Below are 21,891 nucleotides of genomic sequence, written 5' to 3'. Positions count from 1 at the left end.
TTTTTATACGAAAGAATTTAAACAATTTATATTCTTTTTGGGTCTTATACACCTTCTTCAGGTTTTTGGGTCTTACACATATCGTATCGCCTCTCCTTCTTAAGGTTTTTCCTTTTCATGATGAGGTTCGCCCGACTGTATCAGCAGGCTTGGATATACGTATGATCTGTTTGCCAATGCCAGGAACGCCTTATTGCCAATCCTGATTCCCTTATCAGTGAGCCACACCATGGAGAAAGGCTAGAGAGAAAGTAGCAGGTCAGATCGGACTGTCGCATGGGCTTCAATGCTTCTCGAAGCAAGGCAACAAGCACAACTTCTTAGCCATCGTGCAGGTACTCACCTCTCTCTTTCTCTCTCTCTCTCTCTCTCTCTCTCTCTTTCATGCACACAGGCAGGGTTGCATTGAAAGCAAAAAGCAGTGCAGGTGATAAGTGCTAACTAAGGAGCGATGGTAATGGGGGGATTTTGACTTTTGAGAGGGCTATTGTAAGAGTAGCTCATGTTGAGTAAGGCAAGGTGAGGCACCATAGAGTTCCTCGTCTTGAAGTTTCATTCGACAAATATCTCCAACTTGTTGACCCGCCCATGAGCCTCCTTCCCGATCAGTCCACCTTCACTTTTTTATGGAACATCTTATGGGGTCCATGCTAATATTTCCATTTAAATCATTAACCTTTTAATAAGAGGAAATTCTCATGCCTCTATACACACATACTTTATGCTAATTTTTAACACACATCTTGCAAGTGCCTAGGATTATCTGCATTAATAAGGCCATTATTCACACCCTTGACTTCATACTATTTTAACATATTGTTCCTAGCAAGGGTTTTTTCCCCTGCCGGTCATACTCAAATGAAGAGTTCATATGTATGCCACATTCCAATGCCACGACGAGTCAATCCAATGCTGCATTCATGACTTGGCTCTTATCAACAAGGTCCATCCATATTAGATCGATCTAAGCAACTTATGGATATCTTAGTATGGATATATATGTGATGATGCTATGCTAGAGGCAGCATGTAGTGTGTTATGGTAGGCAAAGGTGCAAAGAGGGATCAATAGGTCGGGGGTTTTTCGAGCATAGAGGGGGAATGCTGCAATGCTGCTGATAAACTCCTATAGCTGGCAAGTGCCAGGGGTCCATGGCTCTGTAGAGAGGTCTGAAACTTTCACAACTGTGATGTTGTTTGACCCTCCCTTACCTTTTTTGTTGTTGCTTCCTCGCATTCCCTAGTCATGTTTCATGATGAAGCACTAAGGGTTTGAACGTGAGAGGGGCGGCCTGATTTTGCATGAAGGTTGTTGTAAACACAACCTCCTCTTCTTTCTTGAACCTCTTCGCTTCATGCTGAAGAACTAAGGGTGAAATTTCCTCGGACTTGAAAGGTGTAGCACCATCTTGCATGAAGATTGCTAAAGTGAAACTCTCATAACTCCTGGGGGAGCATATGTAGGAGTCTCAGCACCATAGACTTTGAGTTCATGGTCTTCCCAACTACGGCAAGCTAATCATGTAAGTCCTTCATCATCACTAGGTGTTCTACAACAAAGCTACCTTCTTCAATATTTAGATTGAGCAATTGGCACTCCAGGTTCAAGATCTCGGAACAGAGTCTTGGTCTCATAGAGACCCTTGAGAATCCCCCATGCCTCACTTGCAGCTTTATGATGAGTGCCAGTACAAAGTTTTTCTTCATCTCCCATTTGGTGATGTCATTTGAATCAATGTCGGACTTTGTCTTGTCTGCCGAGGACGATAATATATTCTTCTTCTTCTTCTTCTTCTTTACCATAGACCACTTCTAGGAGGTTGTGGGCAATCAACAGACTCCTTGCTTTTACCTTCTAGGTAGGATAGTTGGTGCAATCCAACTTGTGTTTTCCACAAACACGGGCAACACTAATGAAAAAATATTCTCGATGATCCCAAAAGGTAAGAGAAGATAAAATGCACATAGGGAAAGACACACCCACCTGCCATACACAAGGCTAACTACAGGTGTAAACCAACCACATCAGCACCTTTCACTCTTTCACAATGGCTGCACTCAAACTGTGTTCACAGGTTGGGCCTTAATACCATGTGAGAATACTGACAACACAAGGATTATTGAACATAGATAGATTAGGTCTCTTTGCATCATAGTTACCGCGGAACGGCGTTCCGCCTTCCTGGAACGCCGGAACGTCGGTCTGGAAGATGCCGCGTTCCCGGAACGCGCAATCGGAGCGCGGAACGCCTAGGAAACTTGTCAAATCCCCACGGATCCCCTTGTGATCGATCTTGGTTCGAAACTCGAATCCTGCAAACAAACGAACAAACAAACAAGCAACGGGGTGCAGGCCTGACTCACCTCCCAACCATGACAGCCGTGGGCGAGCCCACAGTCTTGGCTGTCCCCACCGAGCCACGAGCTGAGCTAACTAGGTTGACATACCGACCAATCTCCTCCTCGCGAGGTCCCATACAGCCACGACGTTGCCCTCGCGGGCCTCGAGACTGCTGCCGGCCTCGGCTGCATAAAGCAGGTGCACGTCTGCACTAGATCCAAGCTCCAAGACCATAGAGCTCTCACAAACTCGCGAGACTCTATATAACACAATAACTAACCTTGGCCACCCTTTTATAGGCTCTTGGTCGGTCATCGGGCGTCCACACTTGGGCGCCCGCCCGTCCATACTTGGGTGCCCGCCTGTTAGTATTTCCCTAACTCAGCTCGTCAATGAGCCTGCCTAGTTCCAAGCTTCCCCAAGCCTCGAAACTAGTCTTGCATGCGTATAGCACACGGTAGATACACACTGTGCACATGACATACTCCCCTTCCTCTAATAGCTCACTCCTGAGCTCACTAAAAAGCCAGGGTAATCTCTCTGAAGAGTAGTCAATGTCTCCCATGTAGCGTCCTCCTCAACACGATCCTTCCACTTGATCTTGTATTCAGTGATAAGCATATTACGCAATCTTCGTTCACGAAATCCAAGAATCTTTTCAGGTTCATGCGGAACAAATGTCATGTCCTCGACATCTATAATTTCTTGAGGAGTAACTAATTGATTTGCTCCACCCAGTACTTTCTTAAGTCTACTGACATGAAATACAGGATGAACTTTCACATGAGAAGGCAAATCCAATTCATATGCAACTGAACCAATCCGTCGTGTAATACGAAATGGTCCACAGTATCTGTCAAAATACGCAGCGGAGATGATGACCAGATCTGGGAACACGAGCAAAAAAACGCAGGCAGAAAAACAGCACAGGAGAGAGGTAGATGTAGGCGTGTAACTCTGCTCTGATATACACAAGAAGATCCCGAATATGATACAAGTGTGGTATGGGGGCTGGGGGCCTATTTATATGCCCCCACATGTGCAGTCGGCTGCCTACAGCAGGCCGATTGGCCCTGAGAACTCCACGACCAGACACATCTCCAGTCGGCCAGATCAACAGCTCGGCCACCTCCCAGATGCAGTCGTGGACCAGTTCAGCAGTCGGCCAGCAGATGGGCTGCCTCCCAAGCCACAGAAAAATGGAAAAAAATAGGGAAAAAATGCGGAGAGTGGGGAAAAATGATAAAACACCTCATAAGGGCGGGCACACCCACAACAAAGGCCCTAGTGTATAAAACTAGACAGGAGATGACTTCTAACACCCCCTCTCAGCTCCTGGTTGTGAAACCAACCATTGGGAGTCGGGGTGCCGCCTGAGCAAAGCCTGAGAGAGCGACTTCGTGAAGAGGTCCACCGTACTGTCCTCTGTCGAACAGAACTCTAGCAAGATGTCATCAACAACGATCTGTTCACGAACAAAGTGCCTCTGGATGACCATGGGTTCCTCCAGTGGAAGCCCAAACCTGCAATGCAACCTTTGCATCCGCACCAACTCACAAGCAACATCACAAACAGCCCGGTACTCTGCCTCTGTTCTCGACAAGGCAAAAGATGACTGTCTCCTACTGCTTCGTAAAACTTCTCCTGGGCCTGAAGTAGAGCTCCTTGTGTCCATATCTCCTCTAGAAACCGAGTCACTCCAACCGTGGAGTCAGACTCCATCCAACAATCCCCCTCCTGTGTACAAGAGTCCCTGATCCTTCGCATGCCGCAGAAAACACAGGAAACGCAATCCTACCTCCCAAAGAGACATCTGCAACCATGAGCTCAACTGCCTCATCAGGAAGCTCCCGTCCAATCTGGTGTCCATCAACCAGATCAATGAACCATCCTGCTTCTGAGTCAAAGAGGCATCACACTGCTCACAAGGATCAACACCTGTTAAGGTGCACAAACAAGTCCTGGAAACCTGATGAAACCTGTCAACCACCCTCTGTGAATCCGGAACCACAAAGCCTGGAGAAACCACCTCCTTCTGCAAGTAAGCACCTGTCACCTGCCTGGCTTTCCGAAAGGTCCCCGTGGAAAGAACATCCTCATCCACTGGAGGTTCTATGTCCCGAACACTACGAGACATCAGAGCATAAGTGACCTGTCCAGCTTCCTCTGACTGACGAACACAAGAACTACCAACATCAGTACTGGAAAGTTCCTGCCAACTGCTTGCCATCTACTGGCAAGCTATCCACCATGTGGTCCCGGAAAGCCCGCACCTGCAGCGTATCCACACTGGAGTGGCTATTACCAGACTGCCACTTATCACAAACCTGAGGACCTAGGAGAGAGAGTGCTGAAAGCCTGTAAACTCCATTCTCCACTCCGCCTTCCCAAACCACTTGGCCTGTAGCTTTGTCCTGGAGAGCAACAAAATGCTCATCAAACTCCACCCGTACGCCAGTCTTGCAAACCTGATGCACTGACAACAGATGAAAACCAAGTGCCGGAACATACAACACCTGGGAGGAATGCTTCCCCCCTCTGCCATCGGGAACTATCTCCATCTTGCCCTCACTGTGAATTGGGATAGTGGACGTATCCCCAGTAAGAATATGACCAGAAAGCCTGCAGAGATCCTGTAAACCGGAACGGGAAGGAGTCATGTGCCTGGAACAGAGTCACGCGGGGACGCGGGGACGGGCCGTAGGGACGCGGGACGCGGGGACGCGGAGACGGGGACGGCCGAGGACGGGTGGGACGCGCAGGGGACGCCGTGCAACACGGGGACGCATGAGGGCGTCCCGGGGACGCGTTCCCGAAACGCGGGACGGGCAGGGGACGCGGTGAGGGGACGTCTCCAACGGCCAGAAACGGGCAGAAACGGGCAGATTTCCAGCTATAAAAAAAGGCACACTCTCTATTGCACCCACACTCATTTCTCAAGCCTCAAGCTTCCAAATCCAAACTTCAAAGTTCCAAGTTGTGCCAACTTCCAAGCCATCTCTCTCTCTCTCTCTCTCTCTCTCTCTCTCTCTCTCCAAGTTCCATGATCCATCCCTCTTGAGACTTGCAAGCCTCAAGAGTCAAGCAATACTTGCAACTCTCTATTGCACCCTTCTTCCCTCTCTCTCACACTATCATCATTCATGGCATCTCAAGGTGAAGGCGCCGCCGCCACATCTTCCGTTGCGGGCTCTTCACGAAGGAGGCCGGCGGTGCACACATGGTCATGGTGGGATGAGGTCCACTACGCTAGTCGTGGAGTGGGCGGTGGTTCAAGGGCATGGAATTGCAAGCTTTGTTCCTACAAGAGAAGTGGCGGCGCCAACAAAGTGCGAGCTCACTTTTTGCATGAGGCCGGTCATCAAGTGCAATTTTGCGCACGCGTTACTCCTGAGAAGCGAGCGGAGCTTCTTGAGAAGCTCAAGGTTTATGAGGCAGCCGAGGCGGCAAAGAGAGGGCGACATGTTGCCGTTGATCCTCATGATGTGGTGAGAGCACGAGAGCAACCGACGCGAATGGAGGTGGAGAGGAACCCAAATCTTGCTTCAAGCTCTCAACCATTCAAGTCCACTCCATCCACATCGGGTGCCTCCATTCCCATCCGCCGTCAATCCACTCTTAACGAGTATTGGAACCCAAAATTGAAGGATGAGGTGGATAGGTCGGTGGCTAGGTTCTTCTACCACGACCACATTGCGTTTCAAGCGGCACCGTGAGAGTCGAGACTCAATTCTCTTCACTCTTTTTTTTTTTAATGTCTCATGCTTCAAAGCATTTGTCATATTGCCAAAAAAAGCTAACATGCTACATGGTTTTCCTTACTTGAAATAGGTCTCCTTACTTCCGTGAGATGGCCACAAAGATCGGGGAATATGGCCCCTCTTATGTGCCACCTTCATCGGAAAAGATTCGCACCACTTTGCTTGATAGGGAGAAGTTGGCCGTTGAGCAGGCGGCAGCGGATACAAAGGCAACATGGGAGACTAACGGAGTCTCTCATTGTAGACGGATGGAGTGACACGCGCAAGCGCTCCATCCATGGAGTGGTGGCCTACTCAAGGGGCAAAGTGTACTTCATCGAGTCACATGATGCGAGTGGCACTGGGAAGGCCGTGGATGTGCTTGCCGCGGAATGGGCGTCCACGATCGAGGTCATTGGGCCGGAGCTTGTGGTCGGCATGGTGGCGGATGGAGAGGCGTCAAATAGGGCAGCCGGGAGCATTATTGAGTCAATGTATCCATCCATCACAGTTTCTTTTTGCATGGCCCATTGTCTCAACAACCTCCTCAAAGACATAGGTGCCTTGCCATGGATTGCACCCACCATTGAGGAGGCTAACCAGCTTGTATCCTTTGTCCTCAACCACCAAAGGCTGTGACATGAGTTCTCTAAAAGGAGCACTCTTTCCCTCCTCAAGTATTCTGAGACAAGGTTTGCATACAACTTCCTCATGCTAGGCCGCTTGTCTACATGTGGCGGAGCCCTAAGAGGGCTTTTCCTTAGTGATGAATTTTCTGCCATGCTGCAGTCAAAATCGGCAACAGGGAGAACATGCCGAGATCGCGCCGACGATGCCGCTTGGTGGGAGAAGGTGAAGTCACTCGATGCCTTGGTCAACCCTATTGTTCACCTTCTACGAGTCATTGACGGCCGTGAACCATGTATCGGCAAGGTCTATGAGGCCATGGATCGCATGATCGAGTCACTCCAGTAGCTTGTGCCAGACAGGGCCGAGTTTGAGGAGATCCACTCATTATGTGAGTCCAGGTGGAACTCCTACTACTCCCCTCTTCATGCGGCTGCCTTTGTGGTTGATCCAGAGTTCCAAGGCAGAAAGCAAGAGGCCGACAAGGAAGTAAGCAGGGGATGGCGGATCATTTTGGAGCGCTTAGAGCCCGACCCTACCATCAGGCGGAAGATCAGAGACCAGCTATCTCAATACAGGACGCGGCAGGGATCTTTTGGATGTTTAGATGCACAGCTTGACCGCCTCAAGATTGGGTCTCCTCTTTGGTGGGAGGATTACGGATCAGATGGGCCGGAGTTGCAGGGCTTGGCTATTCGCATCCTTAGCCAGGCTGAGAGCTCTAGTTGCTTGGAGCAACTTTGGAGCGTTTACAGTCACATTGCCTCTAAGAAGAGGAACCGCCTTGAAGTGCAAAGGGCAAGTGATTTGGTTTTTGTGAGCGCTAACTTGCGCATGCTATGTGCGACAGCAACAGGGAAGGCGGATCCCTTCACCGAATGGGAGATGGCACAGCAGGATCCTGCAGCTCAGGAGCATCTTGAGGAGGTAGAGGAGGAGCTATAGCCTGAGGGGGAGGAGGAGGCTTCAAATGGCATCGACGACTTCGACTTCCAAGCCTCTCGCCAGGCTAGCACTTCAGGAGCTTGAGGCTTGACTCTTGAGCCTTGAGCCATCTCACCTTTTTTGTGCCCACTGCCAATGGCCATGATCTATTGTGATCTATCTAGTATCCCTATTTTATACCCACTCTTTTTTGTAACCCTCACTGCCCATGAGGCATGTACTTATCTCTTTGTATCTATCAGACTATCAATCACATAATCAGTGTGCCATCGATGTTTTATTAGCGCATTTTGCTCAAAATGACTCTTGTTTTTTTGTCTATTCGGTGTAAAATTTTGTTCAAAGTGTGTCTCTATATGTATGTCATGCATACAACTCCTAATTTGCTTTTAAAAAAGAGGTTTTTTTTTGCCGTTCCCGTTCCCGACCCCGTCCCCGTCCCCGTCCCCCGTCCCCATGTGACTCTGGCCTGGAAGCACCACTATCGAGAATCCACTCCCGAGTATCCGTTGCGGAGAGTCCTCCAATCTCCTCCCTGCCTGAAGAAAATGAAACATCGGTGTCCATCACCTCCAGGTGCACAAAAGCCGGAGTCTTCATGATTGCTACCGAGGAATCTTCACCCTTCTCGGTCTTCCGCTTGGGACACTGCCTCCAGTAGTGGCCTTTCTCGCCACAATCATTACAGGTCCTCTCTGCCTTTAGTTTCTCGCGGTCAGCGTCGGACTTCTTCTCAGAAGACTTCTCCGATGAAGCCTTCCCTTTGCCCGAGTTACGGCCTTTTGACCGTTGGCCAGTTAAGGCCTCCGAACCTCCACCCGGAGGAGGGTTCGTGAATTGTTCCTCCTGGTCCACCAGGACCATGGGCACAACCTTCTCCCTCGTGATGGTGCTGAGCCTGCCACTGGTAATCAAAGACGAGTAAAATGCTGAGTACGAAGAGGGCAAATGTGACAGCAACGTGATGGCCATGTCCTCTGATGATATCTCCTTCCCAGCCTGAAGAACTTCCTGCTGAAGAGCCTGCAGCTTGTTAATATGCTCCCGCATCGTCGACGACTTTGCAGGGCTCATAACCCGCATCTGTACTTCCAAGGAAACCCTCTTCATGGGCGATACCCTGTTGTAAAGTGAGGCCAAATGCTGCCATATACCTCTGGCCAGCGTCATATGCTTTACATGATTGATTACCTGCGGTGTGCAGTTGAGAAAAATAAACGAACGGACCCTGGCGTTGACACGATCCCACATCTGTGTCTGGGTCTCCCGGTCCTTTCGGGTCGACGGTAACTCCCCTTCCTCTACTTCCGGTCGTGGAACACCTGATACCATGTCAGAATACGCAGCGGAGATGATGACGAGATCTGGGAACATGAGCAAAAAAACACAAGCAGAAAAACAGCACAGGAGAGAGATAGATGTAGGCGTGTAACTTTGCTCTGATATACACAAGAAGATCCCGAATATGATACAAGTGTGGTATGGGGGTTGGGGGCCTATTTATATGCCCCCACATGTGCAGTCGGCTGCCTACAGCAGGCCGATTGGCCCTGAGAACTCCACGACCAGACACATCTCTAGTCGGCCAGATCAACAGCAGTCGGCCACCTCCCAGATGCAGTCGTGGACCAGTTCAGCAGTCGGCCAGCACATGGGCTGCCTCCCAAGCCACAGAAAAATGGAAAAAAATAGGAAAAAAATGCGGAGAGTGGGGAAAAATGATAAAACGCCTCATAAGGGCGGGCACACCCACAACAAAGGCCCTGGTGTATAAAACTGGACAAGAGATGACTTCTAACAGTATCTGGGGGATAATTTCGGAGATCTACCTGTCCGTAAAGTCTCGAAATCTTTCGGAACTCGCAAATACACCATCGTTCCTTTAGAGAACTCTCTGGGTGAACGATGTCTATTAGAATAAAACGTGTCTCGGTCTTGAGCATTTCTAATAGATTCCTTCGCAACTTGTAACATTTCCTGCATATCTTGCAAAAAATTACGTGCTGCATCATGCTGAAGTCCTGAGAATCCAACTGTAACAGGTGATCTAGGTTGAAAACCATACCTAAGCATGAAAGGACTAAACCCTGTACTCGTATGCTTAGTACTGTTATATGCAAATTCTAACATAGGAAGATAATCCTCCCATGAACTCTGTCTTTTGGATACATATGCTTGAAGCATATCCTCCAAAATCTGATTCACTCTTTCAGTCTGGCCATCAGATTGAGGATGATCAGAGGAACTCAAATTCAAAGTTTTCCAACTTCTCAAAAACAAGTTTCCGAAAATCACTCGTAAACTTAGAGTCCCTATCACTGACTATGTCCTGCGGTAACCCGTACAGTCTAAACAATTGCTCGATAAACTGCCGAGCTAATTGCGTAGCTGTAATAGTCTTCCGGGTCGGTAAAAATCTAGTCATTTTTGTCAAGCGATCTATCACAACCCAAATAGAATCATGGCCTTGATGTGTTCTTGGCAATCCGGTAATAAAACCCATAGAAATACTTTTCCATTTATTACTTGGGATTTGCAAAGGATGCAACAACCCAGCCTGTCTAAAGCGTTCAGCTTTGTTTGCCTGACAAATCTGACACTTGAGAACATAATCTTCTACATACCCTTTCATCTTCGGCCAATAAAAAGAGTGTTTCACTAACGATAGCGTCCTGTGTACCCCAGGGTGTCCAACAGAAGGAGCGTCGTGACACTCCTTAAGAATCTTGGACCTAATGTCCGGGATCTGTGGTACACAAATTTTGTCATTACGGAATAGCAAACCATTCCGAATCATCCACTGGCCTCCTGCAGCCTCAATAGTAGACTGCTCAGTCATCGAGTCTTGGTCAATCAATGAGCTCCCGTCCTGGATCTTCTGCCAAAATGGACCAAAATAACTATCAGTCCTGCAAAGCCCTCTCAATGACTGAAATAAGTCAGTAGAAATCTCGGTGAACGACAAAGTATTCACCTCTCGAATCCGACTAAGCGCATCTGCGATACTATCCATGGATCCTTTCCGATAACGGATCTCAAAATCAAAATCTTGCATTAACTCTGTCCAATGAGCTTTCCTGCCTCTCAAATCATCCGCATCACACACATACTTGATTGACTGATGATCAGTCAATACCACAAACTTGGAGCCATATAAATAATATCTCCAAACCTTGAGAGCATGAATCACAGCATAAAGCTCCTTCTCAAGGGTTGGCCAACAAGATTGAGTGTCGTCTAGCTTTTTACTTTCAAAAGCAACCGGTCTACCATCTTGAAATAAAGCAGCCCCGATAGCATAGTCACTGGCATCAGTTTCAAGAACATAAGGACTAGGATCAGGCAATGCTAAGATAGGTGCTTCCTTGACTTTATCTTTCAAAAGTCTGAAGGCCATATCCAAATCGTTATTCCAACTGATAGGCTGATTTGACTTACGTCCACAACCTTTCAATAAGTCGGTCATCGGTAGTGTGAGCTGAGAGTACTCCCGCACAGATTTCTTCGGAAATCTGTACTCCCGTACAGATTTCCGAAGAAAAACTACAAAACCGAGAAAAGAACGAAGTTGTTTCACTGTTCGCGGTATAGGCCAGTCCAGAACCTTCTGAACTCGGTCATGGTCAATGCTCAACCCATCTCGAGTGATCTTGTGTCCCAAGTAAATGATGTCAGTCATAAAGAACTCACATTTACTCAACTTAGCATATAGTCGATTCTGTCTCAAAATAGATAAGACAATCGTGAGGTGTCTGACATGATCCTCAAGAGTACGACTATAAATCAAAATATCATCCAGGAACACTACCACAAACTCTCCGTTCCACCTACTACTCCATCCTTCCTCTTGGCTGCCCCACACTCTCCCTACCTCCTCTTGGCCCCTCCTCATATGACGTGGCGTTCCCTGACGTTCCCGATCTGCTCCCGTTTCCGTTCCCGCTCCTGTTCTAGCATCCGACGTTCCCGGAACGTTCCCGTTCCGCGGTAACTATGCTTTGCATGCATCTGCAGGCAACATAAGGCTTTGATTAGGGTTTCTAAACCTTTGTGAGTTCTATTCAAAGGTGTTATTAATGATGCCTATGCATGGTGACTATAACGTCTAAGCTAATGTATAAATACTATGTGAAATGATTCATATGACAATGACATGATGATATGGTGATGAGGTGATGAGGTGCTAATGAGATATAATAAAATGCATGATATAATAACAATGACATGATGATATGGTGATGAGGTGATGAGGTGCTAATGAGATATAATAAAATGCATGATTATATGATGTGATTATCCTAATCTAAGTTTGGATCACATCATACCTCCTCTCTAAAGTCTGAGGCTTCCCTCAATCTCAATTTGAGGGAGATTTGATGGATGGTTAAGGCAGATAAAAGATCTCCATGATGATGAATGGAGAGGGGGTATTGATGGTTCCGAAGATATTTGTGAATATGTTGGGGCCACGTAGTAGGGGAGTACTTGGATTTTGAAGAAGGTGCTATAAGCTTGTACCAAAACTGAGTTGTGGAAACCCCTAGATTTGTGCTTTTGTAATGCCATATGAGATGATATACTAACCATAAACATGTTCATGGGTGATTGACATGACCATGAGGTATGCATGTTGCATGTTAAGATGTTTGGGACATAGTTAAACAACCTAAGACAGCCTTAACTGCACTTTAGACTTAATGATCGATGGACAAGATCTGACACAAGAGAGACAAGTGTTCAATGCAATGCAATGCAAACTATATTATATGCGAAAAAATGCTTACAACTAAGATCTAAAAGAGATCTATGAATGTCTTTTCTATCTGATGATGCTGTACTGATGATGATGCTGATGCTGATACTTCTGATGCTTTGTATTCTACTGATGTGATGCTGATGTTTGATCTTCTACATGCTTTGACTGCTGCCTGCCTATGGCCTTACTGCTGCTGAACTTCTGCTGATCTGCTGGACTCCAGATGGTCCAATGACTGGAGAAGATGTGCCCATTTATAGGCCTATGAAACTGCCAGTTGGCCAGCCTAGCTGATGTCGGCCTGTTATGGACAAGCATAAAAACCATATATATATATATATATATATATATATAATATCTACTAGTCGGCCCAATATATATATATATATATATATATATATATTGGGCCGACTAGTAGATATTATATATATATATATATATATATATATATATATATATATATATAATATCTACTAGTCGGCCACTTTGGCTGCTGGTCGGCAAGGCCTGCAGCCTTGCCCATGACAAAGCGTGCCAACTGTCCACACCTGCTGGCTATCCATACAAACATGTCTACATGCTTTACATGCCTTCTGCCTATGTGCAAATGCCTACGCATGTTGCTGTATTGATGGTGCTGATTTGGCTGTGGTGCTAGTTGTGCTGCCAGCTGTCACCTGCCAACTTTGCACAGCACATGTGCATGTGACAATGCAAAACTATATGGCTAGTAGCATGATGTTGCTATGTTTCCTCCAGATGTGAGCTAGATTGGGGAGTGCCTCCATGATAACTATATGATGGAATCATCTTAGACATGGTGACCATTGCAAGGGCGAGACCATATGGGGTCTGGTTCTTGTAGTGGATGGGGTGTCAAGTGACATGTATGGAGTTCATCCAGATGCCATAAAATGAATGCATTTGATGGCTTGTGGCAGCATTTGAGCAATCAGGAGGCATGTGAGATTGTGTAAAACAATCCACCATCGGTAAGTTAATTGATGTGCTCCCACTCGTGTAAGAGTTGTAAACACTGGTGTTATGATCTGATGAATGTGTGTGTGTGTGTGTGTGTGTGTGGAGAGAGAGAGAGAGAGAGAGAGAGAGCGAGAGAGAGAGAATACTAATCATGGTAGTGGGAAATTTTCAGCTCTACTTTGGTTTTTATCTATTTATGGCTCCAAGAAAGAAGAGTGCTCAAATAAATGCCAAGAGAGGCTTAACACAGTATTTTAATACCATGGGTGCATCCTCAATGAGTCCAAGTCATCAGGAGCAAGACCTACTATAGCTTTTGCATCAACATTTACTGAGCAGGTTGAAAATGGTCCAGGCTGTTCAAGCAATGCAATGTTACACTCATTGGAACCAAATACAGTTATTGCATCAACATCTTCACAAGATGCTCAAAGTGAAGGAATAGATGTATTACAGTCACAGGATGTTCAAAGTGCAGGAGTAGATGTATTACAGTCAACTCCAAACAACAGCTACTCATCTTCATCTCCATCAAATCCAAGAGAAGAAATAAAGACAATTAAAAAGGAAAGTAAGAGGAAGAGAGGTCAGTGGGACATTGGGAGGACATTCCAAGCTGATTGGGTCTCAAAGTATTCTATCATACAACCTTTGGAGTCAAAAAACAAGGAGCCATCAAAGTTTTCTACTTGTATAGCTTGTAGCTGGAAGTTGGGTCGGCCAATCAAGTTGCAATTAAAGCTTGACACGATAGAGAAGCACCTTGGAAAAGTTTATGAGAAAGAGCTGGTTGATGGAAATACTGCTCGTTGGAAGATCAATGATGAATGCAGGCATGTTCAAAACATGGTTGAGTATGAAGCTCACTTGTTGCAATTGGAAGAGGATACAAAGGCTAGAGCAACTATCCAATCCACACTCGCACAATTTGCCATTGTATTGCACATACTCTCCATAGGGAAGCCCATGTCAAAATATTCCAAGTGGGAGAGGCCTTTGAGCTTCATTGGACTTCGTGTTCCACATTTTCCAACAAACCATTAGGGTCAGACTTCAGGTTGGGAATTTGCCAACTACATGGTAGAAGTGGTTAAGGGAAGCTTGCAGGAGCAATTAGAAAATGCTAGGTTCATTGTTGTCTCACTTAATGAGGTAATCACTCGTGATAATGGCTCATGGGTATGTATCAATGCATATTATGTGGAAGAACATGTGAGAAAGGTGTGCTATGTGGGTGTCTTCAAGTTGGAATGTAGTGCAACTTCAAATGCTATAGTGAGGTTGCTACTTGAAGGCATGACAACAAATGGTGGGATGAGCTTGAGAGATATGTCTCAAAAGATTGTTTGTGTGGGTGTTGATGGTTGTTTTGTAATGCATGGGAATCGATCTGGATTTTGTGTCCAATTGAAGAAGCTTTATACTCCTTACATGGTCGGCATACATTGTATGGCTCACCGTACAAAAGTGGCTTATAAGACTCTCCAAAGTTTTGATCGTGTGCTTTTTACTCAAGGAGTCCTAAATGATTTAATGAGTTTAAGGTGTTTGCAAAAGGAGTTAGCCAAGGTAAGAAGCTCTTGAAGTAGGTCGATACCAGGTGGATTTCACTCATTGGTCCAGTTCGGTGCCTATCTGAAAAAAATAAATCAGTCATTGGGACTGTGCATGCACTTGCTCTAAAGAAGAGAAAAGGAAGAGAAAATGCCACAAGGTTGTTAGATCTCCTTATTGATGTTGAAACATTTTTATATCTTGGTGGATTACTTCCCATGTTAAAAAATAGCACAAGCGCATGACTGTTACATCATGGAGTATATCGTAGCATGGCAGTTGGCATGCCTTCAATTAATTACCCTTTATGGAGAAAGCTCAAGCTTCTCAAGTAAAGAGTTTGAGGAGTGGAATACTGATCTAGATGTTGGGAATGGGAATAGTTATTTGTGTTCAAAAGTGTTATTCTCATTAAAATTGATTTTATGCATAGAAAGATGCATAAAGGATTTATTTTTCTTTCAAAAGTGTTATTCTCATTAAAATTGATTTTATGCATAGAAAGATGCATAAAAGATTTATTTTTATTTCAAAAGTGTTATTTTCATTAAAATTGATTTTATGCATAGAAAGATGCATAAAGGATTTATTTTTCTTTCAAAAGTGTTATTTTTATTAAAATTGATTTTATACATAGAAAGATGCATAAAAGATTTATTTATTTTTCACCAATGTTATTCTCATTAAAATTGATTTTATGCATAGAAAGATGCATAAAGGATTTATTTTTCTTTCAGAAGTGTTATTTTCATTAAAATTGATTTTATGCATAGAAAATCAAGAAGGATGTTTGTGCATGAACTCAAAAGGAAAGTAGATAGAGCTTCATCTCACGAGAAAGGTGAAGGGAGTTAAAAAGTGTCAAAAGGTCAAACAATTAGCCTTTCCACAACTCATAAGCTTTGTCAAGAAAGAGCTCATTTCTGTGTGTGCCACTCTAGTTGATGAGATCCAATAATGGTTTCCCAAAGATGAACTCCTTGAATCTTTTGCTACTGTTCATCCCATGTATTGGAACAATGGAAAAGACAAAAAATCATTGATGATTGACTTCACTAACAAGGTTCAAGTTATTTCAAATCAGTTTGGTCAAAGTGTGGAGTTGGATGACAATAGAGTGAATGCACTTCTCTATCCCAAAGAGCTCATAAATCAGCCAGGCATCTTCGGGCAGACTATGTGGGAGCAATATAGCAAGTTAGAAGAACCATCAAAGCTCAGATCCATGACAAGATTGTGGAGGAAATTAAAGACGAGTTCGTATCTTAAAGAGAGAATGTTAGTACTTCAAGCTTGCTGATCTATGTCAAACAATGATGCATGGTTCAGTGGAAGATGAGTTAATCCAGGATGCAAAGCCTCTCGATGGTGATGTATTTAGACCTACTGTGCAGGTTGCTCACATGTACATACTTGAGAACTTGCATGAGTCATTCCAAGATGTGGCATGTTGTATCAATGGTAATGTTTTCAACTCTGTGCACGGTCACATTGTTCAAAAGCGTAGGAGAGGTGCCAAGATGTCTTGCTCGACACAGGGCCACCCATGTCACATGAAACTTCATGTATCCTCTTGCATGAATGTGCAGAAGATGTGTGTATTTGCTATTAATCAGCAATGGACTTGATTTCATGCCTGCTGTAGGTAATAATCTTATTCGACTTTTTATTCATGTGGTAGATTGCAGGAACCTGACCTAGTGCTCTGTAAGGTTACAAAACCAAGTATTGTAACTATTGCGTCATACAATCTAGGTGTTTTTGGTGATCTCTACAGTTAGTTTAAATGTGTTGGAACTGCTTGAACTCATTCGGAAGAAAAGTATTGTAACTAAGGACTAGTTGACACATATATTTAGTTTCATGAGTGTAGTCTATGGCCAGTGTGTTCTCCATAAAAGGGAGTATTGGATTGGTCTTTGTCACTAGAATTGAATATGACTTGGGTCTATCTTTAAGGGTTGAAGATATGAATTGGTTGTTCTTTGTGGACTGGATGAGATTTCATGCATGATTTAGAAGAGTTGATGCGGGCCTTAATGGTGAACTAATGTTGAGTTTCATGTGTGGATGGGTCTATATGGTTATAGGCTTTCTGATGATCAAAGTTGAATTGATTGTGGATGGTGTGCTTAGATCCTATTTCCATGTGAGTACTCTTCTTTGATCGTATTGTCGTTTACATACATGGATGTGGGATCGATGTATTCAAAGTGTTAAGATGAGAGATACTGATGTTAGTTGGCCTCTCTTGGACCCTTCCACATTTTTGTAGCTTACCAATATGTGCAAGCATAGGAGCCATAGCTGTAGTCAAGAAATATATTTTGAGATGTAAAAAATCATTAGTAGAAGGAGATTCTCTCATCTCATGAGAATTGAGATTGTATGCAAAATGGATTGCACTTAATGACATGATATTTTAAGGAAATAGAGTAAATCCAAGGGTTGTAGCCTCTTTTCCAATAAAATTGATGTTCACTTGTGGCAAGATAATAAATAGTATTTGTTACGAGTAGAGAAATAGGTGCCAAGATCATCAAAAATTGGTTGCTAGGTAGAAGTACTATGATTGGATTGTATTTTTATTAGATAGGTTGCCAAGTTTAGTGCATTTGCAAAGGCATTGGGCACATTAGGTGCTTCATGAGCAATACAATGCTGTGAATGATGATGATTTTATAGCCAAATCACAAGACACGTGCATTCAACAAGATGACACCATGGGCATTGCGTATGTAAAATTAAAGAGAGAGAGAGAGAGAGAGAGAGAGAGAGAGAGAGAGAGGCTTTGTTAAATTTATGAAAATAAGAAAGTCCCACAATTATACTTGGGGTCATCATGGGCATTGCTTGTAAAATTAAAGGGGAGAGAGAGAGAGAGAGAGAGAGAGAGAGAGAGAGAGAGAGAGAGACCTTGTTATAAAAATAATAAAATTATACTTGGGATTATTGAGTTATATATCTATTTGTAAGAAATTATTGTAGAGTCATAAAGCAGTGAGCGAAAGTTTCATACTATACACTTTGTAAATAGAATCCAAAAGATTCGCCAATCATTTATACCCCAAAATATAGTCCAAAAACATTTGCCCAAATGATATAGATGGATTTATGTTTTTTTAAATAAATAGTCCAATTTATATACTTGGGATCTAATGCTTAGTCCTTAAAATTTACCCTTATCCATATTCTTGGTAGGTTGAGTTTTCGTGGTAGTTCAGGGGCAATGGAAGACTTACCAGTTATTGTGGGGGGTGTGAGAATATCCTTTGTGGTGGAAGAAGTTGGTGGGGGCAGAGGATCAGAGTCAATGTACTCCCCATCCCAAAGGATCATTGTTACCTTGCCCTGGGGGAGCTTTAGGCTAGCTATGTTGTCAGCGGAGCTCATTGTACTTGTAGCGTTCTAGACCCAGCTTCCTTCGAGGACAGGGACAGTGGAAGACTTACCAATTATTGTGGGAGGTGTGAGAATATCCTTTGTGGAAGTAGTTGGTGGGGGCAGAGGATCAAAGTCAATGCACTCCCCATCCCAAAGGATCATTGTTGTTACCTTGCCCTGGGGAAGCTTTAGGGTAGCTATGTTTTCAGCGGAGTTGATTGTACTTGTAGCGTTTTGGACCCAACTTCCTTCGAGGATGACTGTTTCTTTTATCTCGCTTGTGGGAACCACATAGAACTTATAAGCCAATAGGTTAGATACAGTATGGACAGTTTGCGTAAAAGACCCAAGGCTTTGTATTCGTTGTCCACTAGGCAACTGAATTTTGGCATGAGCAGTTTTAAGAGATGGTTTGCCCAGAGAGACCCATGTTTCCCATGGCAAAAGATTATGGCTAGCTATGGGAGACAACAAGGCATGTTTTCTTTGCATGTTTCTACCAAAGGGGAAATCTATCCATACCCGAAGGGTGGTTGCTTCAGGTTGTGGAGCTACACATACACTCAAGGTGTTAAGCGAGGCAATGGCTTTGTAGGGTTCATGAAGGGTCTGAGCATTTGGGAGCACGAGTTCTGTGCAAGGTTTGTGACCTGGGAGGGTGTCACGTGTAGCAAGGATTTTAAGCTAATCGTGGTCGACTTTGTCACTATTGATAGAAGTGACCGTGTATGGCACCCATGCGTCATGAAGGGCTTGATGACAAGCATCGCAAACCAAGAGATCATTGCTCCTGTCGTCGGTGTTCACAGAATCTTCAGCAAAGGGAGCATTGGCCATGGGATGTGAGTGCCAGGTATATGAATTGACCTTAAGCATTTGTGACCCTTTGTGGAGGTAAACATGATACATGTCCTAGCGGAAGATTTACCAGTTATTGTGAGGGGTGTGAGAATATCCTTTGTGGAAGCAGTTGGTGGGGGCAGAGGATCAGAGTCAATGCACTCCCCATCCCAAAGGATCATTGTTACCTTGCCCTAAGAGAGCTTAAGGGTACTATGTTGTCAGCGGAGTTGATTGTACTTGTAGCGTTTTGGACTTAGCTTCCTCCGAGGACAGGGGCAGTGGAAGCTTTACCAGTTATTGTGGGGGGTGTGAGAATATCCTTTGTGGAAGCAGTTGGTGGGGGCAGAGGATCAGAGTCAATGCACTCCCCATCCCAAAGGATCATTGTTACCTTGCCTGGGGGAGCTTTAGGGTAGTTATATTGTCAGCGGAGTTGATTGTACTTGTAGCGTACCTAGCCTCCTCCGAGGACAACTGCTTCTTTTATCTCGCTTGTGGGAACCAAATAGAACTTACAAGCCAATGGGTTAGATACAATATGGACAGTTTGTGTAAAGGACCCAAGCTTTGTATGCGTTGTCCACTAGGCAACTGAACTTTGGCATGGGCAGTTTTAAGAGATGGTTTGCCCAAAGAGACCCATGTTTCCCATGGCAAAAGATTATGTCTGACTATGGGAGACAACAAGGCATGTTTTCTTTGCATGTTTCTGCCAAAGGGGAAATCTATCCATACCCGAAGGGTGGTTGCTTCAGGTTGTGGAGCTACACTTACACTTAGGGTGTTAACAAGGCAATGGCTTTCTAGGGTTCATGAAGGGTCTGAGCACGAGTTGTGTTCCAAGTTTGTGACATGGGAGGGTGTCAAGTGTCGCAAGGATTTTAAGCTAATCGTGGTGTCGACTTTGTCACTATTGATAGAAGCGATCGTGTATGGCACCCATGTGTCATGAAGGGCTTGATGACAAGCATCGCAATCTAAGAGATCATTGCTCCTGCTGGTGTTCACAGAATATTTAGCAAAGGGAGCATTGTTTATGGGATGTGAGTGCAGGTATATAAATTGACCTTAAGCATTTGAGTTCCTTTTTGCGGAGGTAGATATGATGCATGTCCCAGTGGAAGATTTATGAGTTATTGTGAGGGGTGTGAGAATTTTCTTTGTGGAAGAAGTTGCTGGGGGCAGAGGATCAGAGTCAATGCAGTCCCCATCCAAAGAATCATTGTTACCTTGCCCTTAGGGAGCATTAGGGTAGCTATGTTGTGAGCGGAGTTGATTGTACTTGTAGCGTTCTGGACCCAGCTTCCTCCGAGGATAGGGGCAGTGGAAGATTTATCAGTTATTGTGGGGGGTGTGAGAATATCCTTTGTGGAAGAAGTTGGTGGGGGTAGAGGATTAGAGTCAATGCACTCCCCATCCCAAAGGATCATTGTTACCTTGCCTTGGGGGAGCTTTAGTGTAGCTATGTTGTCAATGGAGTTGATTGTACTTGTAGCGTTCTGGACCCAGCTTCCACCGAGGACGACTGCTTCTTTTATCTCCCTTGTGGGAACCACATAGAACTTACAAGCCAATGGGTTAGATACAGTATGGACAGTTTGTATAAAAGACCCAAGGCTTTGTATGCGTTGTCCACTAGGCAACTGAATTTTGGCATGGGCAGTTTTAAGAGATGGTTTTCCCAGAGAGATCCATGTTTCCCATGGCAAAAGATTATGGCTAACTATGGGAGACAGCAAGGCATGTTTTCTTTGCATGTTTTTACCAAAGGGAAAATCTATCCATACCCGAAGGGTGGTTGCTTTAGGTTGTGGAGCTACACTTACACTCAGGGTGTTAAGCGAGGCAATGGCTTTGTAGGGTTCATGAAGGGTCTGGGCCGTTTAGGAGCACGAGTTGTGTGCCAAGTTTGTGAGACATGGGAGGGTGTCACGTGTAGCAAGGATTTTAAGCTAATCGTGGTGTCGACTTTGTCACTATTGATAGAAGCGACCGTGTATGGCACCCATGCGTCATGAAGGGCTTGATGACAAGCATCGCAAACCAAGAGATCATTCCTCCTGTCGGTGTTCACAGAATCTTTAGCAAAGGGAGCATTGGCCATGGGATGTGAGTGCCAGGTATATAAATTGACCTTAAGCATTTGAGACCCCTTGCGGAGGTAGCTATGATGCATGTCCTAGTGGAAGATTTACCAATTATTGTGAGGGGTGTGAGAATTTTCTTTGTGGAAGCAGTTGGTGGGGGCAGAGGATCAGAGTCAATGCAGTCCCCATCCAAAGAATCATTGTTACCTTGCCCTTGGGGAGCATTAGGGTAGCTATGTTGTGAGCGGAGTTAATAGTACTTGTAGCGTTCTTGACCTCGCTTCCTCTGAGAATAGGGGTAATGGAAGATTTACCAGTTATTGTGGGGGGTGTGAGAATATCCTTTGTGGAAGAAATTGGTGGGGGTAGAGGATCAGAGTCAATGCACTCCCCATCCAAAAGGATCATTGTTACCTTGCCTTGGGGGAGCTTTAGTTTAGCTATGTCGTCAACGGAGTTGATTGTACTTGTAGCGTTCTGGGCCTAGCTTCCATCGAGGACGACTGCTTCTTTTATCTCGCTTGTGGAAACCACATAGAACTTACAAGCCAATGGGTTAGATACAGTATGGACAGTTTGTGTAAAAGACCCAAGGCTTTGTATGCGTTGTCAACTAGGCAATTGAATTTTGCCA

The 21,891-nt window shown here is 44.8% G+C and overlaps 1 long non-coding RNA gene across 2 annotated transcripts; it reads left to right on the top strand.

Moving 5' to 3' along the window:
- Positions 1 to 71: 71 nt before the first annotated feature.
- On the top strand, positions 72 to 17,400 carry LOC147622301 (uncharacterized). Of its 2 annotated transcripts, none has more exons than XR_015269681.1 (2): positions 72 to 335; positions 13,562 to 14,796. It is a non-coding gene; the product is annotated as an uncharacterized LOC147622301 (long non-coding RNA). The 2 variants fall into 2 exon arrangements; XR_015269682.1 differs by lacking the exon at positions 13,562 to 14,796 and adding an exon at positions 17,034 to 17,400 and having other exon boundaries at positions 78 to 335.
- Positions 17,401 to 21,891: the final 4,491 nt, after the last annotated feature.

Source organism: Cibotium barometz, chromosome 29 (assembly GCF_041138505.1).
Source record: "Cibotium barometz isolate CiBa-2024 chromosome 29, ASM4113850v1, whole genome shotgun sequence".
Classification (NCBI taxonomy): Eukaryota; Viridiplantae; Streptophyta; class Polypodiopsida; order Cyatheales; family Cibotiaceae; genus Cibotium; species Cibotium barometz.
Note: the sequence above shows the minus strand (reverse complement) of the source record. Positions and strands in the feature narration are given on the sequence as shown.